Source organism: Bombina bombina, chromosome 6 (assembly GCF_027579735.1).
Source record: "Bombina bombina isolate aBomBom1 chromosome 6, aBomBom1.pri, whole genome shotgun sequence".
Classification (NCBI taxonomy): Eukaryota; Metazoa; Chordata; class Amphibia; order Anura; family Bombinatoridae; genus Bombina; species Bombina bombina.
Genome location: NC_069504.1, coordinates 530,088,068 through 530,115,531, shown reverse-complemented (window position 1 = coordinate 530,115,531; position 27,464 = coordinate 530,088,068). Strand labels below are relative to the sequence as shown.

General features: G+C 35.9%; 1 pseudogene; it reads right to left on the bottom strand.

Annotated features, from left to right (window-relative positions):
- LOC128663230 (NAD(P) transhydrogenase, mitochondrial-like) overlaps window positions 1–26,583 on the bottom strand; it is a 402,446-nt pseudogene extending 375,863 nt beyond the window's left edge.
- Window positions 26,584–27,464: the final 881 nt, after the last annotated feature.

The window sequence follows — 27,464 nt, the reverse complement described above, 5'->3', positions numbered from 1 at the left end:
ACTAATGATCTGTAAAGTGGCATAAGAACCTTGCTATTTATGCTACTAAAAACCTCTTCCAATGTAACCAAGCATTTGACTGGCCTTGCTGGCTGCACTGCGGCATTGTGTACCAAATTTTAAATAATCTGAAATAATAATTCCCAAATCCCTTTCTTCTTTAATTACAGTCAGTAATGTACCATTGAGACTATAATTGGCCTTTGAGTTTTTGGATCCTATATGCATAATTTTGCTCTTGGTAATATTACATTTCAGATCCCATTTATTTTACCAGTCCTCTAGTTTATTAATATCACAGTTCATTTGATCAACTCCTCCTGGAACATCTACCCTGTTACAAATTTTTGTATCATCAGCAAACAAGCAAACCTTCCCCTTAAGCCCACTTCCAATATCCCTTATTAACATGTTAAACAAAACAGGCCCAAGAACTGACCCTTGGGGAACACCACTAGTAACTGATGCCTCATTTGAATGTATTCCATTAATTGAAACCCTCTGTCGTCTATCTTTAAGCCAGCATTCTACCCACTTAACAATCTTACATGATTTCACCAAAAGGAATCCAAATGAACCCAGATAAAGTTCAAGCAATAATCAAATGGCCTCAACCAACTATAGTTAAATCATTACAACGATTCCTAGGATTTTCCAACTTCTACAGGAAATTCATTCAGAGTTGCTCAACTATTGTAAAACCACTAAATAAACTTACTGGTTCACAACACCGCTTCAAATGGACATCTGAATCTCAGAACACTTTTGACCTACTCAAATCGAAGTTTATATCTGCACCTATTCTTCAACTTCCAAATCCAGACCTCCAATTCACTGTCAAAGTAGATGCTTCAAATATTGGTTTAGGAGCAATTTTATCTCAACGCACTACCATTTCCTCAGTCCTTTATCCAATCGCATATTATTCCAGAGTGTTGACGCCAGCTGAAATTAATTACTCTGTGGGAGACAAAGAACTTCTTGCAATAAAAAGTGCATTGGAGGGGGGCGGAGTAAACAGCCGGAGCAACAAGACGCATTCATGGAGAGCTCCTGGCCCTAAAATATTTTCTCAAGGCTTATTATATTACTTGTGCCTTCAATTTATATTGAAATATAGATCTCTAGATAGATCAAGATGCCTGATGGCAATTGGATGGTTTCATCGCTCCAACAGGACCTCCTATGTGCATCTGATTAATGATATAGACTGCCAGTGGGGGAAAAGCTGGCGATGTGTGTTATTGGAACGGAGGTGTAATACCTTTCCTGGAAGCCTAGACCCAGTAGGAGACAATCTATACTGGCTATATATCTTTTTCTCCCTTACTACCTCATTCCTGGCGAGTATTCATAAAATGGCGTATGCAGTCTACATCCTTAGGGAGATAAGCGGCCTTCTAGATGTCCAGCTGTACATTTATTTTATAGCAATGATCTGCTTTGTTCCTTTTCACATATTGAAGTTGACCCACCATTAACATTTCACCCACACAGATTGTATTTTCACTAGGTACTAAGTGTACCACTGATGGTCACGGGCTGACTCTATTACTCCTATTCTTCTGCTCTTTAAATCTCTAGCAATAGGAATACATAGTGCATACTTTGTGACAGTTAATGGGTAGATTTTCTAGTATATCTACTAAGAGAAGAAGGGAATAAAAAAAAGAGAAAGGGAAAGAAGGGGGAAAAAAAAAAGAAAAAGGTCTGTTCACTGTTCTGCTCAACTGTATGTAGTGTATATGGTGTTTATCTCCCTTAAAGTAAAAGCATAGTTAATTTCTATTTACACTTCTAACCCCTACAACAATCTATACAAACTGTGTGGCTATGGAATTAAGCTTAATACTTATGTTGCTCCAATAATAATCTATATGTTTACATATCCCCCCCCCCCACTCATCAACACACTTTGGCATCTGTAATTATGCTCAGAGTGTTTCAGTGTGGTTTCTTTAAAAATATATTAATAAAATATTTCCCCTTCCACCCATTTACACAGAGATTCTTAACTACCCCCCCCCCCATATAATGAACCTCCTTGATAAGGAGGGCTACATATGCGGCTTTTCTTGCCTATGCCACAACCTTAAATACCCCCCCCCCCTAGCACTTCTACATAATCCCACAGTATTGACTCTATCTACTACACTCAGCTCAGCAGGACTGATTAACATAATTTGCCAGATGAGTCGTTCATTGTTCAGATTGTAAAAAAAAAAAAAAAGAAAAAAAAGAGGTTCCAGTCTTCTGCATAGCATTGTCTATGATATGAATTTTATTTATCAATATGGCAGTAGTCAAGTGTAAATGTATCATTTATGTTTGCTTTTTGATATGTTATTTCACATATGTTGTACTGTTCTCGCACAACCTCAAAAAAAAAAAAAGTGCATTGGAAACTTGCGGTACCTCCTAGAAGGTAGTAAGAAACCATTCCTCATCTACACCGACCACAAGAATCTTGAATATCTTCGCAATAATAAAAGTTTGTCATCAAGACAAGTACGCTGGAGTCTCTTCTTTGACAGATTTGACTTTCATTTAACATATCATCCAGGATCAAAAAATATCAAAGCTGATGCTCTTTCCAGAAGTTTCACAAAATTCCCTGACAAAGATACTCCAGCCTTTATACTCTCACCAGAAAAGATCATTTGTACTCTAACAACATTATCTTCAGATTTTTTATCATCTATATAGAAAGATGACGAAATACCATACTACCAGATTACCAAGGCTACTTCTGGTTTATATTATTACAAAGAACGCCTAATATGTTCCAAAACTTTCTCGTAATCAAATACTCCAACATTATCATGACTCACCCTTATCAGGACATCCTGGCATAAGAAAAACATTAGATCTTATTTCTAGAGATTTCTGGTGGCCTTGAATGACACATGATATTAAAGAATACATTAGATCTTGTCAAACTTTTGCAAGATACAAAACAGAACATCAAAAACCCTTTGGATATTTAAGTCCTATAACTATACCCGATACCCCTTGGTCTGTGATCTCGATGGACTTTATTGTTGATTTACCTCCCTCAAATCACTTCACAACCATATTTGTATTTGTTGATCAACTAACAAGACTTGCTCACTTTATACCTATGAAACAACTACAAAATGCTATAACCACAGCTAAAACTTTTATATCTCATATGGTTAAACTACACGGACTACCCAATACCATTATCTCAGATAGAGGTACCCAATTCACCTCAAGATTTTGGAGAGAACTGTGTCAAACCCTTAATATTAACCTAAAGTTATCTACAGCATATCACCCTCAAACAAATGGACTGACAGAGAGGATAAATCAGATTTTGGAGCAGTACCTGTGCTGTTACATATCACATCTACAAGATGGTCCGATAAACTACCTCTTGCAGAGTTCTCCTATAATAATTCAATAAACTCATCCACTAAAGTGAGCCCTTTCATGGCTACTTAGGGATATCATCCCACAACATTGACAACTCTCAAATCAATTTAATCTACGCCTGCTATAAATAATTTCTCTGACAAATTAGAAACTACTCTTGATCTACTAAAGAAACATCTACAAGAAGCAAAAACCAGGCAAAAATATTATTACAATAGTAAACGAAGACCTAGTCCTTCCTACAAAGTTGCAAATCTTGTCTGGCTTTCAACAAAGAATTTAAAATTAGATGTTCCAACTAAAAAACTTGCAAGCCAGTATATTAGACCATTTGCAATCTGGAAAGTTATCAATCCGTCATTTCATGTATCTTTATTCAAACCTCACATACCAGATTCCAATCCTTCCAGACTTAAAACTCCTCCACCTCCAGTACTAATTGACGATCACGAGTATTAGATTGAAAGTATTTTGGATTCCAGGTTACCCAGGGGAAAGCTTGAATATCTTGTACATTAGTTCAGTTATGGACAGGAAGAAGACTCTTGGGTATCACATCAAGATGTTCATGCTCTCAGATTGGTTACATCTTTCCACAAAAAATATCCTCTGAAACCAAGCCAGCAATCCTCATAGAGGATTCCTTGAGGAGTGGGATCTGTCATGTATCTATGCCTTTAAGAAGAACCCCTGTGTCTATACCTTTAAGAAGAACACCTTCCTTTACCACCATCTGCTATTTAAGGATGTCCTATCCTCCTAATCAGTGCTTAGTTATTGTGTTTCTTAGTTGCTCCTGTAGGTGATCACTTTAGCTCTCACTGCAGTTATTCATTCTCTTATTTAGTAAAAGTATGAAACCTCACCTACCTTTTCATAAAGGTTTAACTACATTAGTTTTTCACTCCTTGCAACGTGGAACCTCTGCAATAACTATTCCTATGGATTGTTAACTTGTAGCACTGGATCTCCAATTTGTTTGTTACTCCGTTCTTCGCTACTATCTGACGTCATTCAGCCTCGCTCTGGAGTGAATCATTTCACACTGCTGCAGCTCCTAACTCTGCTTCGCAAGACGCTACACAGATCCACACGCAAGTATTCACTTGATGAAAAGAGATGTATTGTATCTGATAAACTCATAGCTAATATGCACTTACCTTACTACATGAGGAATAACAACATATGATTTATCTTGTATTATTTGACCTATGTTATTTAACAGAACATGTACAGCTATGAACTGTTAAAATAACAAACACTATGAACTGCATCCTATGATAATCTTTGTAAATATATGAACTGTTTCAGATTATTTATCTTGTAAATATAAACAACCATTTATTATGAATGTATCTATTATATGAACTGCAATCAAGTCAGTGTTTCTAAAATCATTCTTACCGAATACTTCTACAGATCATTTATATCACTCATAAAAATAATTATTGGAATGTTTGTGAGAACTCTTAGATTGAAGTTAAAGTATTTAATAACTATTGCTATTCTGCAATATGCTCTCATACTAGCTAATCCCTATTCATGTGGGGTCATTCTCTTAATTAAAACTAAATTGCTTTTCCCTATTCCAGTTCACTCACTTACCATAATGAACTGATTGAAGTTGAAAAGCTACAAACTAACTAAACTAACAATTGTTGTTAAAGCATTACACGCTCCCTTTATTTGTTGTGACGTCCTTAAGGGGGATGTGAGGTAATTCTTCTTTTCGAATGGCCATGTATTCTTTTAAATATAGCAGCTGATTGTTAGATTGTAAAGCCTGGAGAAACGGTGTTGTGCCACCGAGAAACGCATTGCTGTTGTTTTAACAGAGTTTTTAATAAACTTTTAAACCTTATAATTTAAAGCGGAGTAAGAAGAGACTTACTCCCGGAAAGAATACACAATTTAGCACTCTCGGTTTACATTACAATAACTGTGATTTATAGTTAATACAGCAATTAGTCTGGACTTGTGGAGATAGAATAAAACAACTTTTAATAACTTATAAATAAAATAGGATTATGATTAAAATGCTCTTTAGCTTCCTCAGGTAGTTGATACCTTAATATTTAATGTGATTTGGTGGTTCTGTTCGTGCAATAGGAGGATACCACGCTGATTGGTGTGTTAGTGTGTCTCCCTAACATAACTCTTGCACTACATAATGAAAGTTGTGGGCTCTCATATATTAAGAAATAAAATTTATTCTAACTGTTTATAAATGTCATTTGTTTGTTCCTCTATAGTATAGATCCTCTTGTAGTTTTGAGGATCAATTGAGGTTAGTGCTCTCGATTCAATGCCGTACTGAATAATTGGACTGAACAGTTTCCAGACCAATAGTTATATGACTCTAGTCCTTTTATTGTTTTTCTTCTAATTGCATATAGTTTGCAGTTTGGTTTATATAGTATTAATCATTATTGTATCAGAGTTGTTTTTCCTACTGTTGTTTATCAGAGGTATACAGCAACGTTTAGTGTATATTGCTTTAATTAGGGCTATAAGATCATATTAGTTATATGCTTCCTACAGTGACTCAGTTTTAACTTATACACTTATATACTTTCCAGAGAATTTATTTTGGATCCCAGTGAACGGTTTATAACTGTATCGAAGTCCCTTTAAATCAGAGAAGCAGGTGTTGCTTTAATTTTCCTATAAGTCAAAGAAGCAGGTATTGTTGTATAAATACAACCTGGATCGTTACTGTATCTGGATTTTACTTATTGATATTTTACAAGGACATATACAGCATTATTTAAAGAGTATTTGCTTGATTTGATCTATAATGCCATAGCACATGTATGTCTCCTGTGGTATCTCTGTTAGATGTATATAGCTTACTGTTCTTGGAGAGAGTTTAATTTATGTCCCAGTTGTAGGTTTTATACCTAAAATAGTATCTCATTAAATCATGGAAACAGGTATTATTGGTGCCGCTCTGTATAACTACAGTCCTTTAGTCTAATACTTCTCTATATATTTACACAGTAAGAAGTGTGCAGTTATTATCATATAAATAGCTTACTTGTCATATATATATATATGATGTATTTACGGCTTTATTCATTGTAAAAACAGTAGAATAGACCAGCTTTTTCAAAGGACAGTCACACCGCCGGGTAGTCAGCTTTTTATAACGTGTCAATTCACGCCCACAAGTAATGTCACTCAATTGGTGATTTTTTATTGGACCGCATGTCTTCACACGCCCATTAAGGTGATGCCTTTCTCTTGAAAGGTACTGATTGGATATCGTAACTGACATTTGTAAAATATAATAATAACAAAAAGTTACATGCGAGATTGTATGTTATAACGATCTTCAGTTAATCATCTTTATTCTACAGACGATAGCAGATTAAACAGTAGCCATTTCTATCATTATCCTTGAATGATTTGTTCGAACATTTAAAAAATTATGTACTAACTTGTGAGATACTATTCCTGCTTGATAATATCATGTATGCTGTTGCTTATGTGTATCGCCATAGATATCTTAGTAGATAACTTACTTTCGCCTAGATTTAGAGTTCTGCGTTAGCCGTCAAAAGCGTTAAGGGGTCCTAACGCTGTTTTTGGCCGCCCGCTGGTATTTAGAGTCAGGCAGGAAAGGGTCTACCGCTCACTTTCAAGCCGCAACTTTTCCATACTGCAGATCCCCTTACGCCAATTGCGTATCCTATCTTTTCAATGGGATCTTCCTAACGCTGGTATGAAGTGAGTGGTAGACCCTCTACCGACAAGACTCCAACTACCCATGGAAAGGCTGTAGTTAAAAGCTTTATGGGCTAACGCCGGTATATAAAGCTCTTAACTACAGTGCTCTAAAGTACACTAACACCCATAAACTACCTATGTACCCCTAAACCGAGGTCCCCCCATATCGCCGCCACTATAATAAATATTTTTAACCCCTAATCTGCCGACCGCACATCGCCGCCACCTACATTATCCCTGTGAACCCCTAATATGCTGCCCCTAACATCGCCGACACCTACATTATATTTATTAACCCCTAATCTGCCCCCCCCAACGTCGCCGCCACCTAACTTCAAGTATTAACCCCTAATCTGCTGACCGGACCTCGCTGCTACTATAATAAATGTATTAACCCCTAAACCGCGGCACTCCCGCCTTGCAAACACTATAATAAATAGTATTAACCCCTAATCTGCCCCCCCCAACGTTGCCGCCACCTAACTTCAAGTATTAACCCCTAATCTGCCGACCGGACCTCGCCGCTACTATAATAACTGTATTAACCCCTAAAGCTAAGTCTAACCCTAACATCCCCCTAAGTTAAATGTCATTTTAATCTAACAAAATAAATTAACTCTTATTAACTAAAGTATTACTATTTAAAACTAAATACTTACCTGTAAAATAAACCCTAATATAGCTACAATATAACGAATAATTATATTGTAGCTATTTTAGGATTTATATTTATTTTACAGGCAACTTTGTATTTATTTTAACTAGGTACAATAGCTATTAAATAGTTATTAACTATTTAATAGCTTCCTAGTTAAAAGAAATACAAAATTACCTGTAAAATAAATCCTAACCTAAGTTACAATTAAACCTAACACTACAATATCATTAAATGAATTAAATAAATTAACTACCAATAACAACAATTAAATACAATTAAATAAACTAAACTAAATTACAAAAAACAAACAAACACTAAATTATAGAAAATAAAAAAAATTACAAGAATTTTAAACTAATTAAACCTAATCTAAGCTCCCTAATAAAATAATAAAAAAATAATAATAAAAGTCCCTACCCTATTCTACATTACAAAGTAATCAGCTCTTTTACCAGCCCTTAAAAGAGCTTTTTGTGGGGCATGCCCCAAAGTAATCAGCTCTTTTGCCTGTAAAAAAAATACAACCCCCCCAACATTAAAACCCACCACCCACATACCCCTACTCTAACCCACCCAAACCCACCTTAAATAAACCTAACACTACCCCCCTGAAGATCTCCCTACCTTGAGTCGTCTTCACCCAGCCGGGCCGAAGTCTTCATCCAATGGGGCAGAAGAGGACATCCAGACCGGCAGAAGTCTTCATCCTATCCGGGCAGAAGAGGACATCTGGACCGGCAGACATCTTCATCCAAGCGGCATCTTCTATCTTCATCCATCCAACGAGGAGCGCTCCATCTTCAAGACCTCCGGCGCGGAACATCCTTCTTCACCGACGACTACCCGACGAATGAAGGTTCCTTTAAGTGACGTCATCCAAGATGGCGTCCCTCGAATTCCGATTGGCTGATAGGATCAGCCAATCGGAATTAAGGTAGGAAAAATCTGATCCAAATCTGATCCAATCAGCCAATCGGATTGAGCTTGCATTCTATTGGCTGATTGGAACAACCAATAGAATGCGAGCTCAATCCGATTGGCTAATTGGATCCAAGAAATAACCCACAAACAAATTACACCTTTTGTGGGCGTGTACTGACACGCTATGGGGATTTTCTTGTAAATATTTAAATACTCTTTATTGCCAACATGATGTTTATTCCTCTTTGTGCATATTTTTTTTCCATTATCATTCATCTGTTATACGTTCAAGTAACCAAGTTTCTAGATGATGAATAGACAAATACGGAATGAGCAAATAAAGTAAGTGATCTACTAAGATATCTACGGCGATACACATCAGCAACAGCATACATGATATTATCAAGCAGGAATAGTATCTCACAAGTTAGTACATATTTTTGAAATGTTCGAACAAATCATTCAAGGATAATGATAGAAACGGCTACTGTTTAATCTGCTATCGCCTGTAGAATAAAGATGATTAATTGAAGATCGTTATAACATACGATCTCTCATGTAACTTTTTGTTATTATTATTTTTACAAATGTCAGTGACGATATCAAATCAGTACCCTTCAAGAGAAAGGCATCACCTTAATGGGCGTGTGAAAACACGCGGTCCAATAAAAAATCACCAATTGAGTGACATCACTTGTGGGTGTGAATTGACACGGTATAAAAAGCCGACTACCCGGCGGCGCGACTGTCCTTTGAAAAATCCAGTTCACAGCGAAACATGTCAGGAAAGTCAGGGAAATGGTGAGGAGCTCTAGGAGCTATCCTCATTTTACTGTAGTCTGTATACCAATTACCAGTATATTGTGGTCTATTTTCGTAATAATATTCAATCAGATAAACTTGTAATTGCTATTATAGACAGTGATTACAGAAACTCTACCTTTACTGTGGCAGTCAGCTATTGAAGCAGGCTATGAACTGTCTATTCTACTGTTTTTACAATGAATCCAGCCGTACAATACATCATATATATATATATGACAAGTAAGCTATTTATATGATAATAACTGCACACTTCTTACTGTGTAAATATATAGAGAAGTATTAGACTAAAGGACTGTAGTTATACAGAGCGGCACCTATAATACCTGTTTCCATGATTTAATGAGATACTATTTTAGTTATAAAACCTACAACTGGGACTTAATTAAACTCTCTCCAAGAACAGTAAGCTATATACATCTAACAGAGATACCATAGGAAACATACATGTGATATGGCCTTATAGATCAAATCAAACAAATACTCTTTAAATAATGCTGTATATGTCCTTGTAAAATATCAATAAGAAAAATCCAGATACAGTAACGATCCAGGTTGTATTTATACAACAATACCTGCTTCTTTGACTTATAGGAAAATTAAAGCAACACCTGCTTCTCTGATTTAAAGGGACTTCGATACAGTTATAAACCGTTCACTGGGATCCAAAATAAATTCTCTGTAAAGTATATAACCTTACAGTTAAAACTGAGTCACTGTAGGAAGCATATAACTAATATGATCTTATAGCCCTAATTAAAGCAATATACACTAAACGTTGCTGTATACCTCTGATAAACAACAGTAGGAAAAACAACACTGATACAATAATGATTAATACTATATAAACCAAACTGCAAACTATATGCAATTAGAGGAAAAACAATAGAAAGACTAGAGTCATATAACTATTGGTCTGAAAACTGTTCAGTCCAATTATTCAGTACGGCATTGAATCGAGAGCACTAACCTCAATTGATCCTCAAAACTACAAGGGGATCTATACTATAGAGGAACAAACAAGTGACATTTATAAACAGAATACATTTTATTTCTTAATATATGAGAGCCCACAACTTTCATTATGTAGTGCAAGAGTTATGTTAGGGAGACACACTAACACACCAATCAGCGATGTATCCTCCTATTGCACAAACAGAACCACCAAATCACATTAAATATTAAGTTATCAACTACCTGAGGAAGCTAAAGAGCGTTTTAATCATAATCCTATTTTATTTATGTTATTAAAAGTTAAGTTTTATTCTATCTCCACAAGTCCAGACTAATTGCTGTATTAACTATTAATCACAGTTATTGTAATGTAAACCGAGAGTGCTAAATTGTGTATTCTTTCCGGGAGTAAGTCTCTTCTTACTCCACTTTAAATTATAAGATATCTCCAATACATTAGCACCTATATCCGGAGAATTTTGAGAACTTGGAATTATTCTCTTTTGAGAACTTGGAATTATTCTCTTTCTTATGGGTGTGAACAGAGGTTTCTTATTGATACATGAGTAGTGCCATTGGTTATTTTGTGTATTGGAAACTTTTAAACCTGTTCTTGCTGCTTTATATCAATGTTTATCCAGACTATCTTTTGTATTGTAGTCCTCTACAATGATTCCTTGTCAACACCCATAATGTTTTCTGCAGCATTGTTCTGTTTCTAACATGTTTTCAGTTATATATTACAGCAAGTTACATACATCCTGTATTGTTTTCAGTCTACTGATCTGAGCTGCAACTTTACTATTCACCCTCCTGTAACCTGATCCACAGTTCAGAGGCAAGGTGTGTTCTTACTACTGCACTGAGGGTCTGCTTCCAGACTGGTATATCTTTAGATCGTGACAACACCAGACACAAGTAATTGCTGTTATTCAAGCTACACTGACAACTAGGACAACCCCTACTCTTATATTTTTAAGACTCATTATCCTCAGGCAAAGAACCCCAGGACTGGTTTAATGCTGATGTGGTACCATTTTTAAAAATGGTAAGCAGGGCTGATCCAGGAAGCTATAGGCTAGTTAGTCTGACATCGTTAGTGGGGAAGATGCTTAAAGGGATTATATTCATGTAAACAAAATTATGAGTTCAAATCAGCATGGTTTAATAAGAAATAGACCATGTCAAACTAATTTAATTAGATTCTATGAGGAAGTAAGTAAACATATTGATAAAGGGAAATCAGTTGCTGTGATATACTTGGATTTTGCAAAGGCTTTTTATATAGTCCCACATGAGAGATTATTTTCCAAAATTAACAGACTGGCAATAGTTGAAAATCGATAAATAACTGGATTAAAGACAGGGAGCCACAAGTGGTAGTAAATGGATCATACTCAAAGCTATGGACAAAGGTAATTAGTGGAGCGCCCCACTATTTTGTTATAAAAAGAGATGTACTCTACAGTTCCACCATTTGGAGCAATCATCTCCCTACCTCATAGTCCTCCTCGCAGTAGGAGAATAATTTCGAAACAGTTTTTGAGCTTTCTCTCCCAGATGATTTACAAACTTATATACACAACTTGTTTAAACATTGTTAAGGAACAAAGAAGCTTGAAACAGCTCAAAGGGCCCTTAGGCATAAACTACTGGACTCAGCAGCACCAAGAGATGTGATATTACATTTAAATACTCATGATTAAGAGGTCATACTGAGGCTGTCCAGGCAACAAGCGTCTGTTGAATATGAAAATTGTCCATTGCAATTTTTTGCAGACTTTATTCCAAGGACACTTCTACATCATATGGAGCTTAAGCCAATTTAATCTATACTGAGAGATAAACACATTTCATATAGATGGGGGTTAACATTACAAATGGCAGCTGCAAAATATGGTGCCATTTGCAAACGCTGTTCAGAAATGTCAAGAATAAAATATTGACTCTCTTGAACAACAACCATCTATTTCTTTCATATCTCAGTCCCCAGAAATATATCTCCAAAACCCCAACATCAGGAATGTAAAACAGTTGTTCCTAAATGCACCAAGTGGAAATTCTCACAGCTATCAACCAAACCTGATTTAAGATATATACTATTACCTCTTAACATGTTTTAATTGAAAGTAAGAAGAAAACCATCTGGACATTTAGAGGAAAAACATAATTTATGTAAGAACTTACCTGATAAATTCATTTCTTTCATATTAGCAAGAGTCCATGAGCTAGTGACGTATGGGATATACATTCCTACCAGGAGGGGCAAAGTTTCCCAAACCTCAAAATGCCTATAAATACACCCCTCACCACACCCACAAATCAGTTTAACGCATAGCCAAGAAGTGGGGTGATAAGACAAAAGTGCGAAAGCATAAAAAATAAGGAATTGGAAAAATTGTGCTTTATACAAAAAAATCATAACCACCACAAAAAGGGTGGGCCTCATGGACTCTTGCTAATATGAAAGAAATGAATTTATCAGGTAAGTTCTTACATAAATTATGTTTTCTTTCATGTAATTAGCAAGAGTCCATGAGCTAGTGACGTATGGGATAATGAATACCCAAGATGTGGATCTTCCATGCAAGAGTCACTAGAGAGGGAGGGATAAAATAAAGACAGCCAATTCCGCTGAAAATAATCCACACCCAAAATAAAGTTTAAATCTTATAATGAAAAAAACTGAAATTATAAGCAGAAGAATCAAACTGAAACAGCTGCCTGAAGAACTTTTCTACCAAAAACTGCTTCAGAAGAAGAAAACACATCAAAATGGTAGAATTTAGTAAAAGTATGCAAAGAAGACCAAGTTGCTGCTTTGCAAATCTGATCAACCGAAGCTTCATTCCTAAACGCCCAGGAAGTAGAAACTGACCGAGTAGAATGAGCTGTAATCCTTTGAGGCGGAGTTTTACCCGACTCGACATAAGCATGATGAATTAAAGATTTCAACCAAGACGCCAAAGAAATGGCAGAGGCCTTCTGACCTTTCCTAGAACCGGAAAAGATAACAAATAGACTAGAAGTCTTTCGGAAATTCTTAGTAGCTTCAACATAATATTTCAAAGCTCTAACTACATCCAAAGAATGCAATGATCTCTCCTTAGAATTCTTAGGATTAGGACACAATGAAGGAACCACAATTTCTCTATTAATATTGTTAGAATTCACAACCTTAGGTAAAAATTTAAAAGAAGTTCGCAACACCGCCTTATCCTGATGAAAAATCAGAAAAGGAGACTCACAAGAAAGAGCAGATAATTCAGAAACTCTTCTAGCCGAAGAGATGGCCAAAGGAAACTAAACTTTCCAAGAAAGTAATTTAATGTCCAGTGAATGCATAGGTTCAAACGGAGGAGCTTGAAGAGCCCCCAGAACCAAATTCAAACTCCAAGGAGGAGAAATTGACTTAATAACAGGTTTTATACCACCTCCACGGGAGGCAAAGTTTGTAAAACTGATTTGTGGGTGTGGTGAGGGGTGTATTTATAGGCATTTTGAGGTTTGGGAAACTTTGCCCCTCCTGGTAGGAATGTATATCCCATACGTCACTAGCTCATGGACTCTTGCTAATTACATGAAAGAAACAAACTTTTGCCCCTATGTCATTTTATATTAAAAACTACACCACTGGAACGGTCTATTTTTGGCAGTAGCAAATATTACTCCTTTATGGTGATGGCCTATAAAGCATGACTTCTTTTTATTGTGACTCAAATTCCATACCAGTATTTGTGATGACTGTAAACTATGAATCATATACAACAATGTCAGACTAGACCTAAGTTGTTTAAAATTGTATGCTCTGTCTAAATCATGAAAGAAAAATGTTGGGTTTCATGTTCCTTTAAGCATACCTGAATATTACATTTGTTTTTTATATGTTCTTTTCTTGTTTTTCTTTATGTCGCTACCATTTTTTAAAACGGTACAACATTAGTAGAACATTACTTTTAACGCCCCTTTGCAGATAGCCATTTAGTTTATTAAGATAACATCTATAATGAAACGGCTTAATATTCTAAATCATGGGGGTCTATTTATGTAGGTGCGGACAGACATGATCCGCTATAGCGAATCATGTCTCTGCACATCTATAAATGCTGACAGCAAACGCTGTCAGCATTTATCATTGCACCAGCAGTTCTGGTGAAATGCTGGTGCAATACCACCCCCCTGAAGGCCGCTAGCAGGGGGTGTCAATCAACCCGACTCAGAGGTGGCGGACAAGTTAAGGAGCAGAGGTCTTAGGACCGCTGCTTCTTTACTTCTGCTTCAGTCAAAACTGAAGCAGAGAGGTTCGGAAGCAGCTTCCGCTGCTTTATAAATAGACCCCAAAGTGTCAAGGGTTTCAACTCCCCTTGTAAAAGATATGCTGCCTTCCACAACTTTATAAGGAAAAAAGGGAAAAAGGGAGATATATATGCCTTCTCCAGGAGTCACATTTTAAAAAAAGGAAAAAAAGATTAAATATTTTTCATCCTTTTATTCAACAATATATTTATTTTCATTAATTATCATCTAAACTACCTAACATGGGTAAAGATAGAGAAGGAAGCTTTCTAAGGCTACTCAGCCTATTGTCGTCTGATGACTTAATTCACACTGACGAAGACACTTTTGTAAAAATGGGTAAATACTGCATTAGACATTTTTAAACACAGATTCCTTAATGACCCCAGGAAGAACTACACCTTTTTCTCCAATCCGGCTGAAATACATACACAATTAATCTACTGTATGGTCAAATCATTCAACAATTAGAATTTGTTTCACCTGGCCCTCTGCTCCAACAAAAAGTTTAAAAAAAAACTTTCAATTGGTACCTTGATGAATCTCTTTTTTATCTGATTCTCTAATAATAAAACAATTAGAAAAGCCCCATACAGAACTACATTATCCATAATAATACCCCAGATATAAAGCCACAAATAATGTGGGGGGCACACATATTTGCGTGTATGTATATATATATATATATATATATATATAGTATATACAGTATATATATCAGGGTTGAACTGATTAAAATCAAGGCACATAGAAACAGTCAAGTTGAGATGAAAAATATTATCTAAATTCTGTTCCAATCCCCATGATTACACACCATGTCCAAATTCCTGTAATACCCAGTCACCCTTTAAGAAATTCAAGATGCTATTTCCTCTCTTAAACCAGGGAAAAGTACAGGCCCTGATGGACTAGATGTTTTTTCAGCCCCATTGCTATACCTCATTTATACACTCTTTACTCACAACAAAGCTAGAGCCACATATTATAATTCCGAGGCCAGGCCAATATCCAGACTGCCCAGCAAATTTCACATCTTGTTCCTTTTAAATAAGGATATTAAGTTGTATGCCAGGGTTCTTGCCAATAGATTAAAGACATTTTTTACAAGCTTAATTCACGATCAGGTCAAATTTGTCTCTAAAAGGGGATCTAGAAAATACTCTCAAAGTACTTAATGTAATCGAAAATTCAAAAAAAAATTCTGTTATCTCTGGATGCAGAAAAATAATTTGATCTTAACTTGATCTTTTTAGTAAAAACCCTACCCCGTATTGCTCTGCCAGTAAGATTTTAGAATATCCCAACAGAGTGAGAGTCAATGTGATCCTATCAGCACCATTTAAAATTACCAATGTAAGGGGTGTCCACATCTCTTTCTTTTGCTTCAATTAACGTTCACGTAGATTACGAGTTTTGTCGGTAAAGCTGTGCGTGGCTAACGAGCAGTTTATGCTCACTGCTCACCTACAGTAACGCTGGTAATTACGGGTATTTTTAAACCTGGCGTTAGCCGCAGAAAAGTGAGAGAAGAGCAAAATTTTGCTCCACATCTCACCTCAATACTAGCGCTGCTTACGGTAGTGGTGACCTGGCTAAACGTGCTCGTGCACGATTTCCCCATAGGAATCAATGGGGCAGAGCCGGCTGAAAAAAACCTAACACCTGCAAAAAAGCAGCGTTCAGCTCTTAACGCAGCCCCATTGATTCCTATGGGGAAATAAAATGTATGTCTACACCTAACACCCTAACATGAACCCGGAGTCTAAACACCCCTAATCTTTCACTTATTAACCCCTAATCTGCCGCCCCTCGACATCGCCGACACCTGCATTATAATTATTAACCCCTAATCTGCCGCTCCGGACACCGCCGCCACCTACATTATACTTATGAACCCCTAATCTGCTGCCCCCAACATCGCCGACACCTACATTATATTTATTAACCCCTAATCTGCCGCCCCCAATGTCGCCGCAACCTACCTACACTTCTTAACCCCTAATCTGCCGCCCACGTCTCCGCCACTAAAATAAAGTTATTAACCCCTAAACCGCCGTACTCAAACACTAGTTAAATTTTATTAAAGGGACACTGAACCCAATTTATTTCTTTTGTGATTCAGATAGAGCATGCAATTTTAAGCAACTTTCTAATTTACTCCTATTATCAATTTTTCTTCATTCTCTTGCTATCTTTTAAAAAAAAGAATGCATCTGAGCTTTTTTGGGGTTTTTTTTTTGGGTTCAGAACTCTGGATAGCACTTTTTTATTGGTGGATGGATTTATCCACCAATTAGCAAGGACAACCCAGGTTGTCCACCAAAAATGGGCCGGCATCTAAATTTACATTCTTCCATTTCAAATAAAGATACCAAGAGAATAAAGAAAATTGATAATAGGAGCAAATTAGAAAGTTGCTTAAAATGTCATGCTCTATCTGAATCACAAAAGAAAAAATTTGGGTTCAGTGTCCCTTTAACCCCTAATCTTCTGTCCCTAACATCGCCGCCACCTACCTACATTTGTTAACCCCTAATCTGCCGCCCACAACGTCGCTGCCACTATATTAAATGTATTAACCCCTAAATCTAACTCTAACCCTAACACCCCCCTAATTTAAATATAATTTAAATAAATCTAAATAAAATTACTACAATTAACTAAATAATTCCTATTTAAAACTAAATACTTACCTATAAAATAAACCATAAGCTAGCTACAATATAACTAATAGTTACATTGTATCTAGCTTAGGGTTTAATTTTATTTTACAGGCAACTTTGTATTTATTTTAACTAGGTACAATAGTAATTAAATAGCTATTAACTATTTAATAGCTACCTAGCTAAAATAAATACAAAAGTACCTGCAAAATAAAACCTAACGTGCGCGATCACATATATGGCGCAGGTTTCGGCGCAAGCATGGGAACCTGCGCCGCCCGTAATTTCACATCGCACATCGGGGTATTACATATACAGCGCCGGCAGTTCATAAAGTGCCGTAAGTCGGATAAACTAGCGATGTCCAGAAATGAGCGTAACTACAAATTTCTGGAGTCGCTAGTGACTTACGGCACTTTAGAAACTGCCGGCGCCTAAGAAAAGTAAAGAAAATAACAAATCTCCCGTAAAAGTCTGACCTGCCTCCCAAAAATAAGTCAGACACATAAAAACCCCTATATCCACAATCCGCCCTCTCACTACTAATAATAAATAATAAATGTATTAACCCCTTGACCGACAACCCCCCACAACGCAATAAGCCTAATTATTAACCCCTAAACCGCCATAGCCCACACAGCAAGTAATAGCTAAATTATTAACCCCTTAACCGCCATAGCCCACACCGCAAGTAATAACTGAATTATTAACCCCTAAACTGCCATAGCCCACAACGCAATTAACCTATTCAAGTATTAACCCCTAAACCACCATAGCCCACATAGCCTATTAAATGTATTAACCCCTAATCTGCACCGCCAATGTCGCCGCCACTATAATAAAGTTATTAACCCTTAAACCCTAACTCTAACACCCCCCTAACTTAAATATTATTTAAATAAATCTAAATAATATTACTATTATTAACTAAATTATTCCTATTTAAAACGAAATATTTACCTATAAAATAAACCCTAAGATAGCTACAATATAATTAATAATTACGTTGTAGCTATTTTAGGATTTATTTTTATTTTACAGGCAACTTTGAAATACACCCCCCAACATTAAAATCCACCACCCACACACCCAACCTTACTCTAAAACCCACCCAATCCCCCCTTAAAAAAACTAACACTAACCCCTTGAAGACCACCCTACCTTGAGTCATCTTCACCCAGCCGGGCAGAAGTCTTCATCCGATGCGGGCAGAAGAGGTCCTCCAGCCGGGCAGAAGTCTTCATCCGATCCAGGCAGAAGAGGTCCTCCAGCCGGGCAGAAGTCTTCATCCAAGCGGCATCTTCTATCTTCTTCCATCCGACGAGGAGCAGCTCCATCTTGAAGACATCCGACGCAGAGCATCCTTCCTGGCCGACGACTAACCGACAAATGAAGGTTCCTTTAAATGACATCATCCAAGATGGCGTCCCTTCAATTCTGATTGGCTGATAGAAGACGGCTGATTACTTTGGGGCAATGCCCCGCAAAAAGCCCTTTTAAGGGCTATTTGTAATTTAGTATAGGGTAGGGAATTTTATTATTTTGGGGGGCTTTTTTATTTTATTAGGGGGCTTAGATTAGGTGTAATTAGTTTAAACCTTGTAATTTTTTTATTTTCTGTAATTTAGTGGGGGGGATTTCTACTATAGTTTATTTTATTGTATTGTATTTAATTTTAGGTAATTGTAGTTAATTAATTTAATTTATTTAATGGTAGAGTAGTGTTAGGTGTAATTGTAACTTAGGATTTATTTTACAGGTAAATTTGTAGTTATTTTAACTAGGTAGCTATTAAATAGTTAAACTATTTAATAGCTATTGTACCTAGTTAAAATAAATACCTGTAAAATAAAAATAAATCCTAAAATATCTACAATGTAATTATTAATTATATTGTAGCTATCTTACGGCTAGATTTAGAGTTTGGCGTTAGCCGTCAAAACCAGCGTTAGAGGCTCCTAACGCTGGTTTTGGGCTACCGCTGGTATTTAGAGTCTTGTAGGTAAGGGTCTAACGCTCACTTTGCAGCCGCGACTTTTCCATACCGCAGATCCCCCTACGCCATTTGCGTATCCTATCTTTTCAATGGGATCTTTCTAACGCTGGTATTTAGAGTCTTGGCTGAAGTGAGCGTTAGAACTCTAACGACAAAACTCCAGCCACAGAAAAAAGTCAGGAGTTAAAAGCTTTCTGGGCTAACGCCGGTTCATAAAGCTCTTAACTACTGTGCTCTAAAGTACACTAACACCCATAAACTACCTATGTACCCCTAAACCGAGGTCCCCCCACATCGCCGCCACTCTATTAAACATTTTTAACCCCTAATCTGCTGACCGAGTATTTTATTAGGGGGCTTAGAGTAGGTGTAATTAGTTTAAAATTGTTGTAATATTTTTCTAATGTTTGTAAATATTTTTTTATTTTTTGTAACTTAGTTCTTTTTTATTTTTTGTACTTTAGTTAGTTTATTTCATTGTATTTATTTGTAGGTATTGTATTTAATTAATTTATTGATAGTGTAGTGTTAGGTTTAATTGTAGATAATTGTAGGTATTGTATTTAATTAATTTATTGATAGTGTAGTGTTAGGTTTAATTGTAACTTAGGTTAGGATTTTACAGGTAATTTTGTAATTATTTTAACTAGGTAGCTATTAAATAGTTATTAACTATTTAATAGCTATTGTACCTGGTTAAAATAATTACAAAGTTGCCTGTAAAATAAATATTAGTCCTAAAATAGCTACAATATAATTATAATTTATATTGAGGTCCGGTCGGCAGATTAGGGGTTAATACTTGAAGTTAGGTGTCGGCGATGTTAGGGAGCGCAGATTAGGGGTTAATACTATTTATTATAGGGTTATTGAGGCGGGAGTGAGGCGGATTAGTGGTTAATACATTTATTATAGTAGCGGTGAGGTCCGGTCGGCAGATTAGGGGTTAATAATTGTTGGTAGGTGGAGGCGACGTTGGGGGGGGCAGATTAGGGGTTAATAAATATAATATAGGGGTCAGCGGTGTTAGGGGCAGCAGATTAGGGGTACATAGGGATAACGTAGGTTGCGGCGGTGTACGGAGCGGCAGATTAGGGGTTAAAAAATATATGCAGGGGTCAGCGATAGTGGGGGCGGCAGATTAGGGGTTAATAAGTGTAAGGTTAGGGGTGTTTAGACTCGGGGTACATGTTAGGGTGTTAGGTGCAGACATAGGAAGTGTTTCCCCATAGAAAACAATGGGGCTGCGATAGGAGCTGAACGCTGCTTTTTTGCCGGTGTTAGGTTTTTTTTCAGCTCAAAATGCCCCATTGTTTTCTATGGGGGAATCGTGCACGAGCACGTTTTTGAAGCTGGCCACGTCCGTAAACACCGCTGGTATTGAGAGTTGCAGTGGCGGTAAATATGCCTGTACGCTCCATTTTTGGAGCCTAACGCAGCCCTTCTGTGAACTCTCAATAACAGCGGTATTTAAAAGGTGCGGGGGGGGGGGAAAGCACGCGTAGCTAACGCACCCCTTTGGCCGCAGAACTCTAAATCTTGCCGTTAGGGTTTAATTGATAGGTAAGTATTTAGTTTTAAATAGGAATAATTTAGTTAATAATAGTAATATTATATAGATGTATTTAAATAATATTTAAGTTAGGGGGATGTTAGGGTTAGACTTAGGTTTAGGGGTTAATAACTTTATTATAGTGGCGGCGATGTTGGCGGCAGATTAGGGGTTAATACATTTACTAGCTATGTGGGCTATGGCGGTTTAGGCGTTAATACTTGAATAGGTTAATTGCCTTGTGGGCTATGGCGGTTTAGGGGTAAATAATTTAGTTAATACTTGCGGTGTGGGCTATGGCGGTTTAGGGGTTAATAATTTAGTTAGTACTTGTGGTGTGGGCTATGGCAGTTTAGGGGTTAATAGAGTTTATTAGTTATTGCGGTGGGGGATTGCAGATGACAGGTAGATAGACATTGCGCATGCGTTAGGTGTTTATTTTTGCAGGCATTTTATGGAGTTAAGGTGCTCCCATACTCAACGCAAGGCCTGCTATGGCTTCCTTTTATGGTGAGGTAAAAATTAAAAAATCCTATTGGCTGATGCATTCAGCCAATAGGATTGAGCTTGCATTCTATTGGCTGTTCCAATCAGCCAATAGAATGCAAGCTCAATCCTATTGGCTGATTTGATCAGCCAAAAGGATTAAACTTCAATCCTATTGGCTGATTGGATCAGCCAATAGGATTTTTTCTACCTTAATTTCGATTGACTGATAGAATTCTATCAGCCAATCGGAATTGAAGGGACGCCATCTTGGATGACGTCACTTAAAGGTACCGTCATTTGGTCGTCGGATGAAGACAGAAGAGGATGCTCCACGTTGGATGTCTTGAAGATGGACCCGCTCCACTCCGGATGGATGAAGATAGAAGATGCCGTCTGGATGAAGACTTTTGCCCGTCTGGAGGACCTCTTCTTAATGGCTTGGATGAAGACTTCTGCCCGTCTGGAGGACCACTTCTGCCCAGTTGGGTGAAGACGTCCCAAGGTAGGGTGATCTTCAGGGGGTTAGTGTTAGGTTTTATTAAGGGGGGATTGGGTGGGTTTTAGAGTAGGGTTGGTTTTGTGGGTGGTGGGTTTTAATGTTTGGGGGGGTATTGTATTTTTTTATACAGGTAAAAGAGCTGATTACTTTGGGGCAATGCAACACAAAAGGCCCCTTTAAGGGCTATTTGTAATTTAGTGTAGGGTAGGGCTTTTTATTATTTTGGGGGGCTTTTTTATTTTGTTAGGGGGATTAGATTAGGTGTAATTAGTTTAAATTTTTTTTTAATTATTTTATTATTTTCTGTAATTTTGTGGGGGGTTTTCATACTTTAGATAATTGTATTTAATTGTATTTAATTGTAGTTAGTTTAGTGAATTAATTTAATTATAGTGTAGTGTTAGGTGTAATTTAGGTTAGGTTTTATTTTACAGGTAAATTTGACTTTATTTTAACTAGGTAGCTATTAAATAGTTAATCACTATTTAATAACTATTCTACCTAATAAAATAAATACAAAGTGGCCTGTAAAATATAAATATAAAAAACTCTAAACTAGCTACAATGTAACTATTAGTTATATTGTAGCTAGCTTAGGGTTTATTTAATAGATAAATATTTAGTTTTAAATAAGATTAATTTAGTTAATTATAGTAATTTTATTTAGATTTATTAAAATTATATTTAAGTTAGGGGGTGTTAGGGTGAGCCTGTACCTGCAAGACTCTTAATACCAGCGGTAGGAGAAAAACAGCGTTGGGACCTCTCAACGCTGCTTTTTAACCCTAACGCAAGACTAGTAATCTAGCCGAATGTAAATACTCTCAACCTGTATCAGCATGAAGCCTTATATAAAGGAGATACAAATATGACCAGAATTGTACATGTTGTCAATGTTTGCTGATGATGCCCTAATGTCTCCATCATCCCCATGCTAAGTCCGCATCTTCATCTTCTGAATATGACCTTGTCTGGATGGAGATAAGGAAGAATACATGTTTTTGCGGTTATCTCAAGCTACTAATTTGTGATTGTTTATAAAGAAGGAATAAGTCATGAGAAGTATGTCTAATATTAAAGGACACACTTGTACTCAGTAAATATTTTAAAAACATATGCTAGTCTCTACTCAGATCTTTAACTTAATAAAAAATACTATGATTGCAAACTTTTCATTGGACACTAAGAAGACACCAATAAAAGTCTGATTTAGAATCTTCTATTCCAAGATACATACAAATGGCCCCATTACAATTTTAAAGAATGCTGCTTTTAAAATGATGTCACTATGTTTTCAATTTTCATCTTAGTAAATATTAGACATGTTCATGATATTTCTTTATTAGTTGTAATAATTTGTAACAAAGTTATATCTTGCTTTTTTTTAGTTGCATTTCTGTTCTAATTCTGTTGTAATATATCTGGTTTTAAAACTAAATGAATGCCATAAACTGAGGATACCTTCTTTATTCATTTGCTCAACAAATACCAGGTTATGAATTTATGCATGTCAAGTAAATATGTACAATTACAGAACATGCTTAGGTTTATTCTGATGCTTGCAAACAATTAATTAATTAATTAATTAATTATATGTGGTTCCTTCCTGATCACCGATATTCTTGGAATATACTAAGGGCTAGATCCCATATGACCTACCATTGACAGCTAGAGCTAGAACAACAGAATTGTTGCTGTCAAAAGCAGGTAACACCCAAGTAAATAATGTTGTAGAGATGCTTTAGCTGATATATAAGACTCAATGTAGAAAATAAAACCCCCAAAATGCAGTCTAGCACTAACCATCACTCATATAATCCCACAATGTATTTAACTATGACTTACCTTCTGCAAAATAACCTAGCTAAGCTGCCCCAAAACCAACATCACAAAATACTATGTGATCTCCCTCCACCAGTTTAAAAATCCTTCATTTCACAATTAACCCTAACTATGATTTCCCCATCACAAAACCCACTGAAGTCTTCTTTAAAGGGCCATGATATCCAAATGTTGAAAAGCTGACTAGAAAATATCACCTGAACATCTCTATGTAAACAAGAAAGATATTTTACCTTAAAAATTCATCAGTAGCCACATCCCATTGTAAAGGACTTCTAAGCTGCAAATCAGTATGTCTGTCCCGGGACAGCTAAGGGAGTGAGCTTACATGCACACTCATCTTATTTCCCTATTCAGTTTAAGGAAGTTTACTATGAAATCTCATGAAAGTTAAGTGAAATCTCATGAGATCACAGTAAAAGAGTTCATGACCTCACCACTACTGATGCTGATTGGCTGCTGCTCATTTCTTCATTTTTTTTTTAACCTGCAGCTGGCCAATAACTGAAATATAACTTTTTACACAGAACTTACTCTGCTGAGCTGAGGAATTTGTAAGGTAAAATATCTTCCTTTTTTTACATAGAGATGCTCAGTTGATATTTTCCTGTCAGCTTTTTACAGATATCCTGCATCAGTTCCAAGTGATTTAGCATATGAGTATTATATCCCTTTAAGTTCCTTACCACAGACTAAATTTTCTAACAAATACTGATATGTTTTGAAGATGCAGATTGACTAGCAAAACTATGCCAGCCTACAGGTATGGTCAATTGGGAGGGAGTATTGAATCATTATGGTTAGTATTACAGTGTGTTATGAGTACTTGAGACAGCACAGTTGGGGTAATTTGCAGTTGGTGAAGTCACAGATAGGCTAATTTGCGGTGGTGAGTATGGAACAATAGCAGTTATAAATAAGGTTTACTGAGGATTCGGGTTAAGTTTAATAAACCATTATGCTAGTAACAATGTAGTAAATATAGGTGTTAAAGAAACTGTGGTCAGGAACTGTATAGTGAAGCCCACATTTAAGACAGTAGTTAAAATGGAGCAACTGGTGTTGTTAGATTTGATTTGTGGCAGCTGCATTTAAGCAACTTGGACAAGTTGCAGCTCTAGGTAATTGTTATAATGCCCTTCCTGCAGCAGATTTAAATGTGACTTCTTGTGTTTTTCAAATGATGATTTATATATATATATATATATATATATATATATATATATATATATATATATATATATATATATATATATATATATATATATATATATATATAAAGTCTACAAATGGATAACAGTTCCAAATATATCAATAGGATGCTAAAATACACAGAACATATATATATGATCAAACTAATCAGCAACTGAACAATTTGTCTAATGTGATACAGGGAATTATGTTTAGCAGTAAACTTCTATTCTTGCAAACAGTTCAGCCTTATTGTCAGATGATTAGGAAAGTGTAATAAACATTATGGTTTTGGAGTGATTACTAACATTCAGCACAATTGATTCAAGGTTCTAAAAAGTGAGAAGAAAGAAAGAAAAAAAATGAACTTTACAATTATCCAAGAAAAACAAAGTATTGCTCTCATATGACATCTTAAGTTTACAACACGCTGTATGTTTTGCATGGATTTCATTATCATACTTCTTGTGTTTACTGTTTGAAATGAAAATTATTTCTGTCTTATCATGCATAACCAATTTTGAAAAGGAAACAGGGGGTCAAATTTGTTGGACCCATTTAACAAAAATGTATTTTTTTTCTCTTTCAGCAGCACATAACTTTTGTGCAGCTGTTGATACCACAGATTCAAAGGTTTATTACAGAACGATTAATACAAATATTCCTTCACATGAATGTGCTATGGTTTCCCACCAATTCAAAGAGAATATATCTAAATGAACTATCTTATCTACACAATATAGTACCTTTTGCTTTGTGCTGACTCCATAATATCGTTACTGTTTTAAAATACCGTTTCCCAGTAGACTGCTGTACAGTTGCAAGATTTTGTAAGACATTCTTAGTACAGCTGCTTATCCGAAGCAATGAGCGTGACATTGTGTGACCGTCCCCTGTTACCTTTTGCTCTTGAATCTGCTGTCCAAAACATAAAATTTGAAATTCATGCCAACGAAAAAAGAAAAAAACAACAAACTAGCCCAAAAAACCCCAATTCGTAATGATAGTGAACTATTCTAAAGGAAGACCATTTAATATATTATTGAAGTGAAGTGCCATGGTAAAGTTGCTTTGAAAAACAGTTATTAACAAAAAAAGTGACATTTTATTATGATAGCTATATGTTGTGTAACACTGAGCTTTTATAGAAAATAGTTGATTAAGTTCAACTTCTAATAAATTGATCACTCTGCTTTTTCCATGATCGAATTGCCCTCTAAGAGTGTTGAAGGATCAACTATTTTTATGTAAAGATCTGCAACTTTGTTATGCAAACTTTATCCTCATTTTGCTCTATTTCTAGAATGAAATTAGCTGCTACTTTTAACAAAAATTGCCGGCATCATTTTGAGAAAAAAAAAAAAGTATACATAATTATGAATGTATCTGTTCTGATAATAAAGTGACCTGTTTTGACGTCACATAAACCTATCCCCCTGCGTAGCTTGGTGGTATACTAACCTGGGATTTAATTATTTTTTTTTAAATCCAAGAAAAAGAAAAACATTTGTTAAAGCCTCAGATGGTGACCTTCAAGCTGAATCTTTAATAAGTGAGAGAGGCCTACGTATTGAATCATCTATAAATAGGAGCCATGTGATAAGATAGCATCACAAATTGGCAGACAGTGTAAGACTCCAGGAATAAGCTTTCAGAGTCATGCTGTAAAACTACTTGTGCCACTTTCATTTACCACATAATGGACCAATTTTACTTAATGCTTCATGTAAGTCCTTATATAAATACCACATTTTAATTTTGTTGCATTTTAGCAAGACAAATGTACCCATTGCTAAATATCTAGTATATGAAAAAAAAGTGGCCATAGTTGTGTTGCACACAAATCCTGTTAACCAGTATTGTTTTACCTGTAATTCATAGGTTTTTAAATAGCATTTAAAACGCACACTATACATCCTAGTAAACGTTTTTTTTTTAAATTAATGGACATTAGAAACAATTGAATTCATTTTCTTAACAGTGCATAATAAAATATCACAGTTAACCATATATGATTGGCATTTAACTTGTGAACATTTTGAGGGGCAGCATTGATACAATAAGATAACCCGATTCAACAAGATTCCCCTTATGATTGGGCACATATTTTTTAGACATTAAAGTCTTCATATAGGTCATTTAGATTGGTGTAGAGAAGAGTGATAAAGTAAAATCCAGATTTTATTAAAAGACGATACTAAAAGCAATGCAGTAAATTTGTATATATAAATATATGAAACCATTTAAAGCTACAGTTATTAGTAATTTGTTATTGTGGGGGGAAGAATGCAGATACTCTTTCTGCATTTGCTTACAAGTTCTCTATCAAGCAATTCTAGACGATCTAGCTCCTGGGGTCACACTGATTCCTGAAAAAATAAACATGTTTTTATTTTTTTATTTTGTAACCCTTGAATTTGAGTAGCAAATAGTGCCCATATTTCATATTTTTCTGA